Source organism: Eleutherodactylus coqui, chromosome 10, assembly GCF_035609145.1.
Source record: "Eleutherodactylus coqui strain aEleCoq1 chromosome 10, aEleCoq1.hap1, whole genome shotgun sequence".
NCBI classification, from domain to species: Eukaryota; Metazoa; Chordata; class Amphibia; order Anura; family Eleutherodactylidae; genus Eleutherodactylus; species Eleutherodactylus coqui.
In genome coordinates this window covers 65,255,595-65,268,674 of record NC_089846.1, presented here as the reverse complement: position 1 = coordinate 65,268,674, position 13,080 = coordinate 65,255,595, and the positions used below count along the sequence as shown (strand labels likewise).

Sequence of the window (13,080 nt, the reverse complement as noted above, 5' to 3'; positions counted from 1 at the left end):
ATAGAAAATCCCTCAAGTTGCTTATTTTCACTGGTAATAGTCTGGCCTATGAAACCACCATTAGTATCTAGAATGAAGAGACTGCAGCGAAGTGCCACATCCATTCGCTTGGTGTGCCATAGCAAATGGGCCAGCGTAAGGATCTGAGTGGCTTTGACAAGGGTCCAGTTGTGACCGCCAGACCGTTGGGTCAGAGCATCTTCAATACAGCAAGACTTGTGGGGTGTTCCTGGTATGTAGCGGTTAGTACCTGCTAAGAGTGGTCAAGCAGGGACAAAAGTCTCATGGGGCGCCCAAGGCTCATTGATGTGTGTGGGTACAATGGCTAGCCCATCCAGTCTGATCCCAGAGAAGAGCGACTGTGGTCCAAGTTAATGCTGGATTCCTTCAGAGGTCTTGCGGAGTCCATGCCTCAACAGGTCAGAGCTGTTTTGGTGCTCGAGGGGGAATTGCACAATAATAGGCTGATCTATGCGGGTTGTAAGCTTCAGACAGTGAAACCTGTAATTTATTGTAAAAAATGGTCAGTTTAAAGTCTTTTTTTTTTCCCTCTACTGTGTCCGCCCCTTATACTACATGGTTGTGGACTCTGGCTTATCTCCTTGTACTCACTAGTTATCGGTGCTTTCCCAGGAGATCTGCAGCCGGATGAACATTGAGTACACAGGGCAGTCGTTGGATGGATCACTCTGCCACCCACTCATAATTTCATTCTTCTTGCTCATTGTAGATTGAGTTCTGCATCAGTTCTAGGCCGGGAGGAGAGCGGACTGACCTTGGATCTGTCAGATTCACAGTTAATGCTGCTGCTTGTGGGGGGAGAGTTCATTGTTAAATACTTTCTGGCTGGATAAAGGAGATTGAGTACTTTTGATTCTGGAGGGGTTACATCAATTAGAAGGCAATGACCTTCTTGGACTAGATGGCTACTCGGCAGTTGATGTTGCATGTAGGTCACGCACTACGTTAAGTTGGAGAAAGTCCTACAATAACTAATGTGTGTGATTTCTCGGCAACTTGTTGTTGCTTTCAAGTCATATGACTGTTGTAGGCTGGACTCGCACAGCCGTATGCATGTGTCTCTTGTCTCCACGGACCCTGCACATTGCACAACCATTTTAAAGGACGACAATAGGACCGTGAGAATGATCGTCCATCTCTATAGCCTCATAGGCTACAATGGGGTTGTGGATTGAATGATGGCTTTGCATTTAGATGTAACGATTATTGTGTATTTTTGTTTGAATGAATTTTGCATCATTGGCCTGTGTAGATGGCCCTTAACACAGACTTTTTTTTTTTTTTTTTTTTAATGCAAGCTTGCACCTAGCCTTACATGCGACCTATTCATTCCATACTGGAAAAGTCGCTTGTGATCTGCTACCAAACATCCAACAGGTTTAGATTTTTAGCAGCTGTCATGTTGTGGCTGCATGGAATGACGCATTCACAATCATTATTGCAATATTGTAGTGCAACTTTGTGATCTTTGTGTCATGAGATGAAAGGTGCTGTGTAGCCCTAGTCTTATGGTTACATCCTCAAGGAGTGTAATGCCCACAGCAGAAAATCAAGTGGGGGACCCCGCCAGATGACGGTCATATGCCCTAATAGAGTATATGAACAGGGCTTGGCCTCTTGGCCCTATACACACTAGGAAAGAATAGTTCAAATAGGGCTGGCCAACTATTACATGTGCCAGTGGACCTTCCAGAGCTCCCCCACAGATGAGGACAGCAAAAACGAAGGATCGGGCACTTTAAATTTCCATGATGTTCTCCTTGGAGATAAGCTGTCGCCAGGAGTAGCTGCCCTCCTTCTGACCATGCATGAACACTGCTTAACCAACCAAAGCAGAGTATAAAGATAAAAAAATACAGATGTGAAATTTGCATACTATTGACTATTAAGTTTAGTCTGAGGTCACAGTCTCCCTAATCGAGGAAATGTCTTGGCTGCAGTCTTCTCTCTGGCAAGGATTGGGTTAAACATTGGTATGGTTGGTTATCTATGGTCTGTAGTTTCAGTTGAGTCATTTATTAACCGGCAAGGTTAGCTATTACCCAGCTGACTGTGGTGGAAATAAATTAAGACTCTTGACTTCTTGCACTTAATGGAGTAAGGAAACGACCAAGTCAGCTCATCCCAGAAGCGATATACAGTGTATCAGCCCTGTCTAGCAGAGCGATGGGTACGGGTTTGGCACCCTTTGCCCTCCATCACACAGATGGGTCTAGTAGTGTCATAAAGAAGTAGGAATGTTCAATGTATAGAGGAAGGCGACTGCAGTGACGATGTCAGGTTATTGATGTGACTGAGAGAAGAACAGCTTAATTAACTTCCCGTTCAACAGCGCCCATAGACGCTGCGGGTTGGATACATTGTTGACCTTCTCCTTGATTACATCTAGGACATGCATGATGAGGATAGATCTTAGAAGGAGATGACCTGACTGCTCATCATCTGCCATTTTTAATTTATGTGGCTCCTGAGGTCGACAGAAACCCCAAAGGAATACGTGTTAATGAATCCTCTCTTACTACCCTGTTTCCCTGAAAATAAGACAGGGTTGTATATTAATTGTTGCTTCAAAAGATTTAACTTTTTTACATGTATAGCTGCCTGGACACTATTCTAAATTGACTTTTTTATTAACTGTATCTACGGCTTATTTTTTGGATTAGGGCTTGTAGTTCAAGCAGACTTAAAAATCCTGAAAAGGTAGGTCTTATTTTCAGGGAAGCAGTAGTATTGCGTATATCCCTTTCTGGTATGGTTTTCTATGTATGTGTGGTGGTTACAAGGCGAGCTTTAGTTAAATGCAACGCGTGTCGTCACATAAGGTACGGGCCACAAGCTTATAGGGGACAAAACAGGCAGACATAGGCTGGGGGTGATTGCCTGGCCGGATGGCCTTCCTCTGTGCGGCAGCATCTTGCTGAGCTACATAAATCCTCCTCCTCCTGGCTCTGCATCCTCACCTATGTCAGCCCATCATTCCCCCCGCAACTCAATCACTTAGGGTGGTTTCACATCTGCGTCGGAACTTACGGCCAGTGGTTCTGTGTAAGATCCAGCTGCAAATGCCAAACGAAAACGCAGTATGCAACTCTGCATGCAGCACTTTTTTTTTCTGTCTCTAAACCGGGCAGCTGGGCGGAAAGCGGGTGGATCCCAGTATAGTCAATGGGGTCCGCCCAGCGCTGTTCTGTTCCATCCAGAGATTGAACTGTTCAGCTGTGGGGATTCCCCTTTCCTGCTCCCCAAACGGATCAGGAAAGCGGAATCCCCAGCGCAAATGGGAAAACACCCTTGGTTCTACTGCTGTATTTCTGTTATGAATTTAGTTCTGTTTCAGTATTGTTTTGAGCTTGATTCTGGTGCTGTATTTATGTGTTGAGCTTGGTTCTAGTACAGTACTTAATCACTGATCTCCTTTTGTGTGGGTATGCTGCTATCTTACTACTTTCTGGATAAACAATACACACAGTCTACCTACAGGCAGATTGACAAGAGATCCGCAACAGAAATCCAGTGGCTTAGCCATGGTTTTAGAAGTGAAATCCGATGTGGGAACATACTTACCATTTTTCACTGTTTATGTTCCATTGTTGTTGTTGGCTTACAAATACTGTCCAGAATACACGGATGTGAATGAGGCCTGAAGGGCACCTCCAGCTAGGGTCACATGCTTGTTATTAAAGGGCTTGTCCGGGACTTTAGGATATTGTCCTCAGGGTGGTTCAGCAACAGTTGATTGGCCGTATCCTTGCCAGTCAGCTGATCCCTGCCAATCAGCTGTGTGTGCACACAGTGCAGGAAGAAGATAGTGCTATCAACATAGTAGCAGCCTGGATTGGTTCTACAGGCACAGCTCCCATTGAATTCATTACCTGCATTACCAGCTTGGGCCACTGTGATAGGGACAGCATTATCTGCTTCCAAGTCTGTCAGTACTAACAGCAGGCCAAGGAATCCTCTGATTGGTGGGGATCGCCTATGTGAGTACACGGTCACACGCAGTACATTATGCGGCCATGCGCAGGGTCACTGCTGGGCTCACAGCTGTAATCCTCCGCAGGCCTCCCACACGTGGAATCCTCCGACCCGCTTGTGTGAGCCCAGCCTTAACCCGTCTGTAAGCAGACGGGACACTACGCCATCACTGTATGTCTTGTAGGCATATATTTGGGTAATCTGCTTTCCGCTTTGTAAAAGACACTTTTGATTTTGAAGAGAAACTATGGCTGGGAGTAAAATATGCCGTAAACCACAAGCGGCGTGTATAGTGCGGCGGACGTGTCTAGACAATGAAAGACAACAGACTTCTTATTTAAAGAAACACTTCTTGGAAATGTTCCTATTGCCTGTATATGGAAAACCTGGATCACAATTTTTACATACAGTTTTCCGCCATTGAGGTCAATGCAGAACAATTGCAGAATAGCTTATTGATATGCGATACGTGAATTACATTAATATGGTAGAGCAGGGTGCTGCCATTTTCCGCAGACCCTCCTTCACTCACAATGACAGAGCGCTGCTGTTTGCCATTCAGTGAAGTTGGAAGACAAACTGCCCTAGAAGTGAAAAATAAGGATATTATGGTAGGAATAAATACCCGTTTCATAGCAACATTCGCTATTTTAAATGAGGCAAAATGAAAATGATCGTGCTTTTGGGAAACGCGGAATTCCTTGTTGCGCCGCGGTGGTTTCACCTCCGCATGTTGGATACCTTCAGGGTGGAGCCAGATCTCCTCAGTCGAGTTGTTTTCTGGAGCTAAAAGCCTCACATACTGCCCGGGGTAGAAAGATAAAAGTCCTCATTCACACAATAGATTTTGGCACGTATTCTGCATCACAATCCGTACTAAGGCCGCCTGCAGACGGCCAGGTCGGATCCGGCTGCAAGGATTCTCGCAGCAGGACCCGACCCGAGCGCCTGCAGAGAGCAGCGTGGGCACTCACCCGCTCCTGCAGCTCTGGCTCTTTCATGTGCCGGCTGCCGGGCAGCCAGCGCATGTACAGAGCGGAGCTGGCGGCCGGTGAGTGACATTTCTGTGCGAGCCCCGCGCAGAATTAGAGCATGCCGCGGTTTGTTTTCTGCGCGTAATTTTGCGCAGACAAACCGCGTTCGTCTGCATAGGATTGTATATTGTAATGCAATCCTATGCAGGCGTGTATGGGTGGAAATTCTGCTTAGAATCCCGCCGCGGAATTTTCGCCCGCCTGCAGGCGACCTAAATTAGCTTACGATCCTCCTCCCATTGATTTCAGTGGGAATTCTGAGTTGCTGTTTATTATCAACATGGATTTTTATGTTGAAAGCAATGGGCTGTGTGCAGTGATTTTCGGGGAATGGCTTTAAATATATTTTTATAATCTATTTTTTACACATGTTGATGATTTTCAAGGAAAGGCTTATATTTAAAGCCCTTTCCCGAAAATCACTGCACGCAGCCCATTGCTTTCAATTGGGCCTCCGGCAGCAGCGGTGGCCCCATTGAAAGCAATGGTGCATGGACCTGTATTCTAGTATAAGCTGAGGGGGGCTATTTCAGCATAAAAAATGTGCTGAAATAATCAGCTTATACTCAAGTATATACGGTAATTTAAATCTGTCTTGTGAAAAAAAAAGGGACATGGAGGCTGAAAATCTGCATCAAAATCGGTGTACATTTAAAAAAAACCACATTGAAAATCTCTGAGTAACGCACGCAGATTTTAGAGACAGACCAACAGATTTTTATGCCTTTTTAAATCCCTGTGTGAATGAACCCTCAGGTGGAACAATCCGGTGTGGCATCCGCATCAATCTGCGCAGATCGCAAATTTACATCTGGATTTGGCACAGATTTTCAGCCTCCCATTGACTTGGGTGCAAATATTTGGCACCTAATTCACATCAAGAAGTGATTGTTCTCAGTAGGAGAAACAAAGTAATCTTGTAAATATCAGAGCTTTTTAAAGGGGTCCCTGTTTATCCCACTTTCTAAATGGAGTGTAGCTGCTCGTGCGTCGTGCCACTATGTTCTTTTTAATGGAACTGATTGCAATAGCTCTCCCCATTGAGATAAGTGGAGCGGACAGAGTTCCAATTAAACTGACGTCACTCTAGTCAGCGCAGCGATGTAAAAGTGACCAGAGGTGGTCCCGTCCTCGAGATCGGAGGCGCAACAGTCAGATCCCCACCGATCTATTGGGTAAAAACCTGAAAAAAGTCCCCTTACCGGAATATTCTTGTAATATCTAACAGGAATTTTACAGCATGCTTTCAAAACGACCTTGATCTATTCTGTTAGAACATGCCTGACGAAGAAGCCTAAATAGTTTCGAAAGCTTGCTGTAACTTTGTTTTCAGACATTTAAAGCTATCATATCTACAAGATTACTTTGTTTCTCTTAGGCCCCCTGTCCATGGGCGATGCGGTATCCCGCAGCGAAGCTCCGCTGCGGGAGCCGCCGCCTGGGAGCAGGAGCCGTCGACGGATTACTGCCAGTCAGCCCTATCTAATAGATAGGCTAACCGCGGAGAATCAGGGCAATTTGCAGCATGCTGCGAATTGCCCGCCGCGAGCGGAGAATCGCAATGTTCGCTCGTGGACAGGTGCCGGCGCTTTCCAAAGCAACCGCCGGCAAATAAACTGCTGTGGACAGGGGGGCTTAATGAGAACAATCACAGTTTGTGATTGTACCAAACTTTTTTTTTTCTTTTTTCCACCTCAAAAAGTGACACACAGCTTTTTTTTTTTTACCTTCCGTGATGTGAATTTCATCTCCACTGCAGCAAAATTAGCATTTTGTAACCAACCATGTAGAATCGCCATTGAAACAAATGGGAGGCAGACTTTGCTGTGGAATGCTTGCAAATTCCTCACCGAGATCCACCGCAAAATCCTTTGTGTCAACGAGGCCTAATAGTGACTCTTGATGAATGCGGCCTGACCGGTGACCGTCTTATGTGGAATATGCCATAACGGAGGGCCACACATTTCCATGTCTCTCTTACACGAGCTGATTTTTGTTCGATCCAGTGAGTGACCTCACCGCTAACTGGGTTGCGCTCGTGCGGAATGTTCAGACAGGCAGATCATTGAGAATCAATCACTTCTCGTTCAGCGCTCACATTCTATGTAAAACACGGAGTCGGGAGCGTTTGAACGTAACAAGCCGCGAACGAGCCGTCGATTTTTATGCTGTCTGAAACTGAACGAAAAGTGCACGATAGCTTGCGCTTAGACGTAACTATTATCGCACGCTTTTGGGCGTCATCATTTTTTTTTGTTTGTTTTTTCCAACGATAATTGGTAAGTCTAAACGGGCCTTTTGAGATGTAGGCTGATATGATGCAGAATATCAGGACCGGATGCTTCCCGGGTCTGGCTGTTCGGGGGGATCCTATAGATTGTGCTGTGTAGTATAGCAAAACAGGGATCTGCATCGTTTAAGACTGTGGATTGTGAGCGCCACAAGGGACCTTCAGTACTTGGCATGTCCTTCTGCTTCTACTGTGTGCATGGCACAGTGCTCCTACCTTGCTGGCAGCGTGGGATTGTTCTGTGCCCGCCTGTGCGTGGGCTTCTCACGATCAAGCTCTCTCTGCTGGTTCATGATATCCTGATCTACCAGCTGCTCTGTATTAATGGCTAGCACCCGCAAAAAGGTAGGAAGGTTCTCCTTGTCCGTGAAGCTTGTAATGTGTGCAATAAAGGAAAGATGGGTGGGGGGAGGATTTATTAACGAGAACCACTGACTAAGTTTGGGTATGGATACTTGTGTGTCATCCTATCAGCGTGCATGTGTGGCCGCTGCTTGCCTCAATTGAAAACACCCTGGAGCCGCGTTCTTGGAATCGTTGGTGGTCCCAGTGGTCGAACGCCCACCTAGCAGTATCCTGTGGATAGGGAATAACTTGCTTACATGGGGGTGACCCCTTTAAAAAGACCCATGGGGCAACAGGGAAAAAAATAAATAAAAGATTTTAATGGACAGGAGAGGGACTGACCCCACCAAGACTTACTGACTTCACAAATGAAAAGGTTTTTTTGTTTTTCTTTTTCTCTTCTTGAGCCAAAGCCAGGAATAGATACAAAGGAAGGAAAGCTATAGAGGAAGGACGGCCATCTCTTCTTTCCTGTGTATCTGGTTCTGGCTTTAGCTGAAAAGAGAAGAAAAAACTGCACCAAAACTGGATGCGGTGTTTCAGGCTTGTACCCATATACATTACATGTATGTCAACCAAACCTGCCGAATTTGTAACTTATATGGGGGTGTCCCAACCTCTCCTGATGGCAGATGTCTGGGGAGTGGAGAGAGAAGGGTTGGGCATATTGGATTTTAAATCTGCCTGATCCTTTGTCCCTGTGGGAGATGAGCTGCTGCCAGAGGTGTATTTTACATAGGACGACTGTCAGTCATCCTATGTAAAATAGAGTTGTCCCAGTATAATAGTCTTCCCAATATAATCGATCCTCTGCTTTCACACAGGAGCGAGGATCGTTCGGTGAATGGAGGTGGAGTGGGCCAGAAATCACTCTGTCCGCCTGCATCCATTCAAAGTAAACAGGCAGTTGGTAGACTAATGGCTACCTGTTTACACAAGCCAATGCACAGTACAGTTTTGTTTTTTTTTCTAAATATTTGTATTTCCCGCGCCGTCGCTAGGCTGCAGGTCGGACAGCCTCTATTGACTTCAATGGAAGCCGTCCACAGCAATTAGAGCATGCTGCAATCTTTATTTCCTCCGCTCACGGAATATGCAATACGTTTCCACGAGGGTGAAGGAAAAAGCAATTTTCACGTACATGTTAATGCATGCCATTTGCTGTGTATGCTCCATGGAGACACTGGTCGCAGTTTCCGCAATAGAAATCTGTTGGTGTGAGACCGGCCTAAAAGGACCCTGAATCCCTTCTCTCCATTTAGGGCACAGTACCGCCTGGCTGAACCTACCAATAACTGTTTTCTGGTGAGTATCCATCTGCTAGCGGTCTACAGAGGGTGCCCACCTCTTAGATGCAATTTTTCCTCAGCAGAACAGGATCCTTTTGTTACCCTGCAAATGTCAGGCTTCTCCCATACTCTTCATATCGTTGGCTGATACCGTAATTATCTAATGTATTATTAGATAACATCCCCTATATCATGTACTATGCTTAAATAAGAAAAGGAGCAGTACTTACCTGGTCTCTGCTGCCACCCCTCAGTGGTCTTGTGGCAGATAATATGGCATGGCTGATGCAGCCACCTTTCTGAACTCCTGGCATCATGGCGCCCAGGATATGAACGCTGATGTCAGGAGAACAGGCACTCTACAGCCCTTGGTTGGCTGCAGCGGTCAGGTGACTTCTGATGACATCATCTTCCACAACAGACACCGGGACCACAGCGGGGCTGCAGTTCTGGATCGCACCACAGAGTATGGGTAAGTACGGCTCCTTTTTGTTATTTTAGCACAGTGGGTCCTATAGAGGGAATGTTGTCAGGTAACCTTGCAACCCCTTTAAAGTGTAACTGCACTTTCTAAAAACTTTTAACATGTCCTAGGGACATGTCAAAAGTTATGATTGCTGGAGGTCTGGCTGCTGAGACCCTCATTGAACACTAAAATTGGCCAGCTGAAGCCCTCATACAAGCATCGTCGCTGCTCCCTAGCTGAAGACAAGCCCATAGACTTTCTGTTGAGTCCGTCTTCAGGTTGCAAACAGTGACAATGCTTCATTCTAGTGATCGGTGTGGTCTCAGCAGCCGGACCCCACAAATCAAAAGTTTTGATATATCCTTATAACATGTCGCAAGTTTATTTGTTTCAGTTTTACAAAGTACAGTTAGGCTTTAGGGCCTCGTTCGCACGACTTTTAAAGCGTCCGTTCCATATAGGATTGTTTTTTTGAGCTTGAGCCTCACAGTTGTGCTGCAGATTGTCTTGGGCTGCACACGTGAATTTAGCCCCAGTCAATTGGGCAAATCTGTGTGCGCTGCCCGATGCAGAAACCGCTTCAGGAGTTGACAGGTCAATTCTTTTCAGACATACTGCTAGAGATGAGTGAACTTGCCCGTTTAGGGCAATTACTCGAACGAGCATCGTGTTTTTCGAGTAACTGCCTTCTTGGGCAAAAAGATTTGGGGAGGGGGGGAGGCGGCGTGGGGTAGCAGCGGGGAGCTCTCTCACCCCCAGCGCCCCCCCCCCCCGAATCTTTTCGCCTGATTAGGCAGTTACTCGAAAAAAGCGATGCTCGATCAAGTAATTGCTCCAAACGAGCACGTTCGCTCATCTCTACATACTGCGTTTAAAAAAAAACCAAAAACCCAGAGGACACTTTGCGCTGTGGATTGTTTCCGTAGTGGATGGATGGGGCTTATTTTAGTCTCATTCACTTTGCTTGTCCTGTAATACACTAAAGGTTTTTTTTTTTGTTTTTTTTTTGCACCTATGGTGAACAATTCCCAGCGTATGCATTCCATATGCACATCCCCTATAGCTATGTTCACACGGGGCGGAATTTGTTGTGGAGTGTCTGCAGTGAACACTCTGCAGCAGACACACAGCGCTGAATCCGCACCAGGAATTCACCCCCTCGTTTGAAGAGGTAGAATCCGCACCGCAGGTCCACCGCTAATATGGACATGCTGCAGATTTAAATTCTGCATCGCAAGTACGTTTTGGCAGCGCTTTTATTTTTTTTTCCGTAGCGCGCCGACGAGATTTTGAAAGCCTCTTTCGCATTATTTCTACTGTAAATGCCGTGGATTTCTCCTCACGGAGGGTCCAGATGCAAAACTTGCAACAAACCTCCCTAGTTTGAGCGTAGCTTTAGAGTCATGTCGGAACTTCTACTAAAGTTTCCATAATTTATACAAAGATTTGCCAGGGCATGAGCGATCGTGCGAGTATCTGCTTCATTAATGTCTTCTACAGATGTAGCAGTGTTCACAGAGTGCCTGCGGGAGACTAGTCATTTAACCCTTTAAAGAACTGTTCTATCCCTTTAAACCCCGCACCAGCATTAGATCACTTTTTGCTCGTACAGAAATGCTGCTTTAACCCTTCGATCGTCACCTCCCCGTCTCTCTCCTTACCCAGGACTCGTCCTTTAACCCATTAACCACGTTGCGGTAAGTCCATGTGCTATAACCTGCTGGAAGTCATGAAGTGTTCTTGCATTGTCTTGGATGCTGATGGGAGCCGTGTGTGTGGGAGGGGGATCTAATCCCACTTAGTATTCAGTGGACGAGTATGGTAGTATTACTAGGCAGCCCACGGCTCTGCTTCCTCCTCTCATTCACCAGACTGTATATCTCTGGCCGGGGAGCGGACGGATCCGATGACATGGGGACTGCGGATAGCAGGTGATGGTGTGTTTGTGCACGGTGCGGCTTGTATGTGGGAAGGATGTGCTGCAGGATTACTCCATACTGCAGCAAACTGCTCCGTCTGTTAGAAGGTGTAATTGTATCTGTCGGTGAACGGGGGATGCGTTAATGATTTATGATGGTCATACCGCAACCTGTTCTTGAGGAGCCGTGGGGCGCCGCGCAGAGTTTCAGTAGCACTTGGTGTGTTTGCATGTGACGGTCACCCGTAAAGTCATTATCTAGAGCTTGTGCTTAGGCAATCCTTCATGTCTGAACAGCAACGTGCTTATTAATGGACCACATATGGCTGTATATTAAATGCCCGGTGAGGCGGTATACAGCCTGCCTTGTGGTGCCCCCCTTGGGGCTGCTTTACGGTCGCCTATCACACCCGCATTTAATAGCCATTTCGGGACGCTATGCTGGCTCTTTCCAGTCTATCCGCATGCTGCTGGGGTGGAGCCTAGAAAATGATATCACCCACCATATAATGATGTCATGCTGTACATCTTCTGGGCACAGCGACACCCTGTATAAATATTTTACGGGCTACGCAAAGCAGGGCACGCAGCGCTTATTTATTCATTTTTTTTTACAAGGAAAGGACATTTAAAGGTACCGCGAATGGGAGACGGAAGATTGTACAGCGGCCAAAGTTCATGCGTTTAATAATTCAGCACACGGGAGGATCGTTTCTGTCATGTCTGGTGTGAAATCCTCCTGTGACCACCGAGTGATCGTTCATCTCATGTCGGTGCTGGGTGACAACAGGGGACTATGGAGGTGAATGATGGTTCGCAGCCAGTATATACTGGTCTGCTTCATGTAAAGAAGGTGTATGTCATGTCCTGTCCTGATCCTCGTCCACCCGCAGCGTGCGGACATCATGGACTCCTTTCCCTGTCACAAATATACATTTCATGAGAAGACCGTTTTCCTTGGTATGTTTTTAGAACTGGGAGGAAATGTACAGGACGGCCGCGGAAAGGTAGGCCGGCACCGCGCTCCTATGAGAGCGGTCAAAAAGAAAATCTGTCTTTGTTGCCCATAGCAACCAATCACAGCGCAGCTTTCATTTTACCCCAGCAGTATAAGAGATGAAAGCTGCGCTGTGATTGGTTGCTATGGGCAACAGAGATTTTCTTTTAGCTATCATAAACAGTTTGGCAGTGTCCTGTTTACAAGGATATAGACTTCAAGGGTGTGTTTGAACACGGAGTATATTGTGGCATCTTGTATACGCCGTCACCTGCATTCTCATACAAAAATCATGTGGAGGATTAGAAAAACATGGCTGCTTTTTTCCAATCTAGTGCCACTCCTGTCCACAGGTTAGTGCGGTATTGCAGCTTAGCCCCATTTACTTCCGTGGAGTCACAACGCTAGGACAAGTATCTGGAAAGACAACAGACATATTTTTCTCATCTTCTGCAACGCCTATAGGGCTCCTTCACGCAACCGTATTCCGTACAGTGTATCCCGTACCAATCTGTCCTTGACTCCCATGATGCCGAGCACACATATTGCGCAAAATACATGCCCAATGAAGATCGCAGCGTGTTCTATCTTAGCACATATTACACATGCATACACGCAAAATGCATTGCTCGGCAGCAAGTACACAACGCCATTACATTCTTGCTTCATGTCACACCACTCGAATTACACTCGTGTACAGCCGGCCTTAGGCCTCATGTCCACAGGCAGTGTGGATTCTGCAGCA

General features: G+C 46.3%; 1 protein-coding gene across 5 annotated transcripts in view; it reads left to right on the top strand.

Annotated features, from left to right (window-relative positions):
* SIPA1L3 (signal induced proliferation associated 1 like 3) overlaps positions 1–13,080 on the top strand; it is a 158,376-nt gene that overhangs the window by 30,822 nt on the left and 114,474 nt on the right. The window contains exon 1 of one of the 5 annotated variants that reach the window (XM_066581183.1): positions 11,210–11,351. The exons of 3 other annotated variants lie outside the window; for them this stretch is intronic. The gene's annotated coding sequence lies outside the window, so the exon portion shown is untranslated. Of the gene's footprint in view, positions 1–11,209; positions 11,352–11,990; positions 12,141–13,080 lie in introns of those variants that run through there. One more of the 5 variants, XM_066581182.1, reaches the window with a different exon arrangement.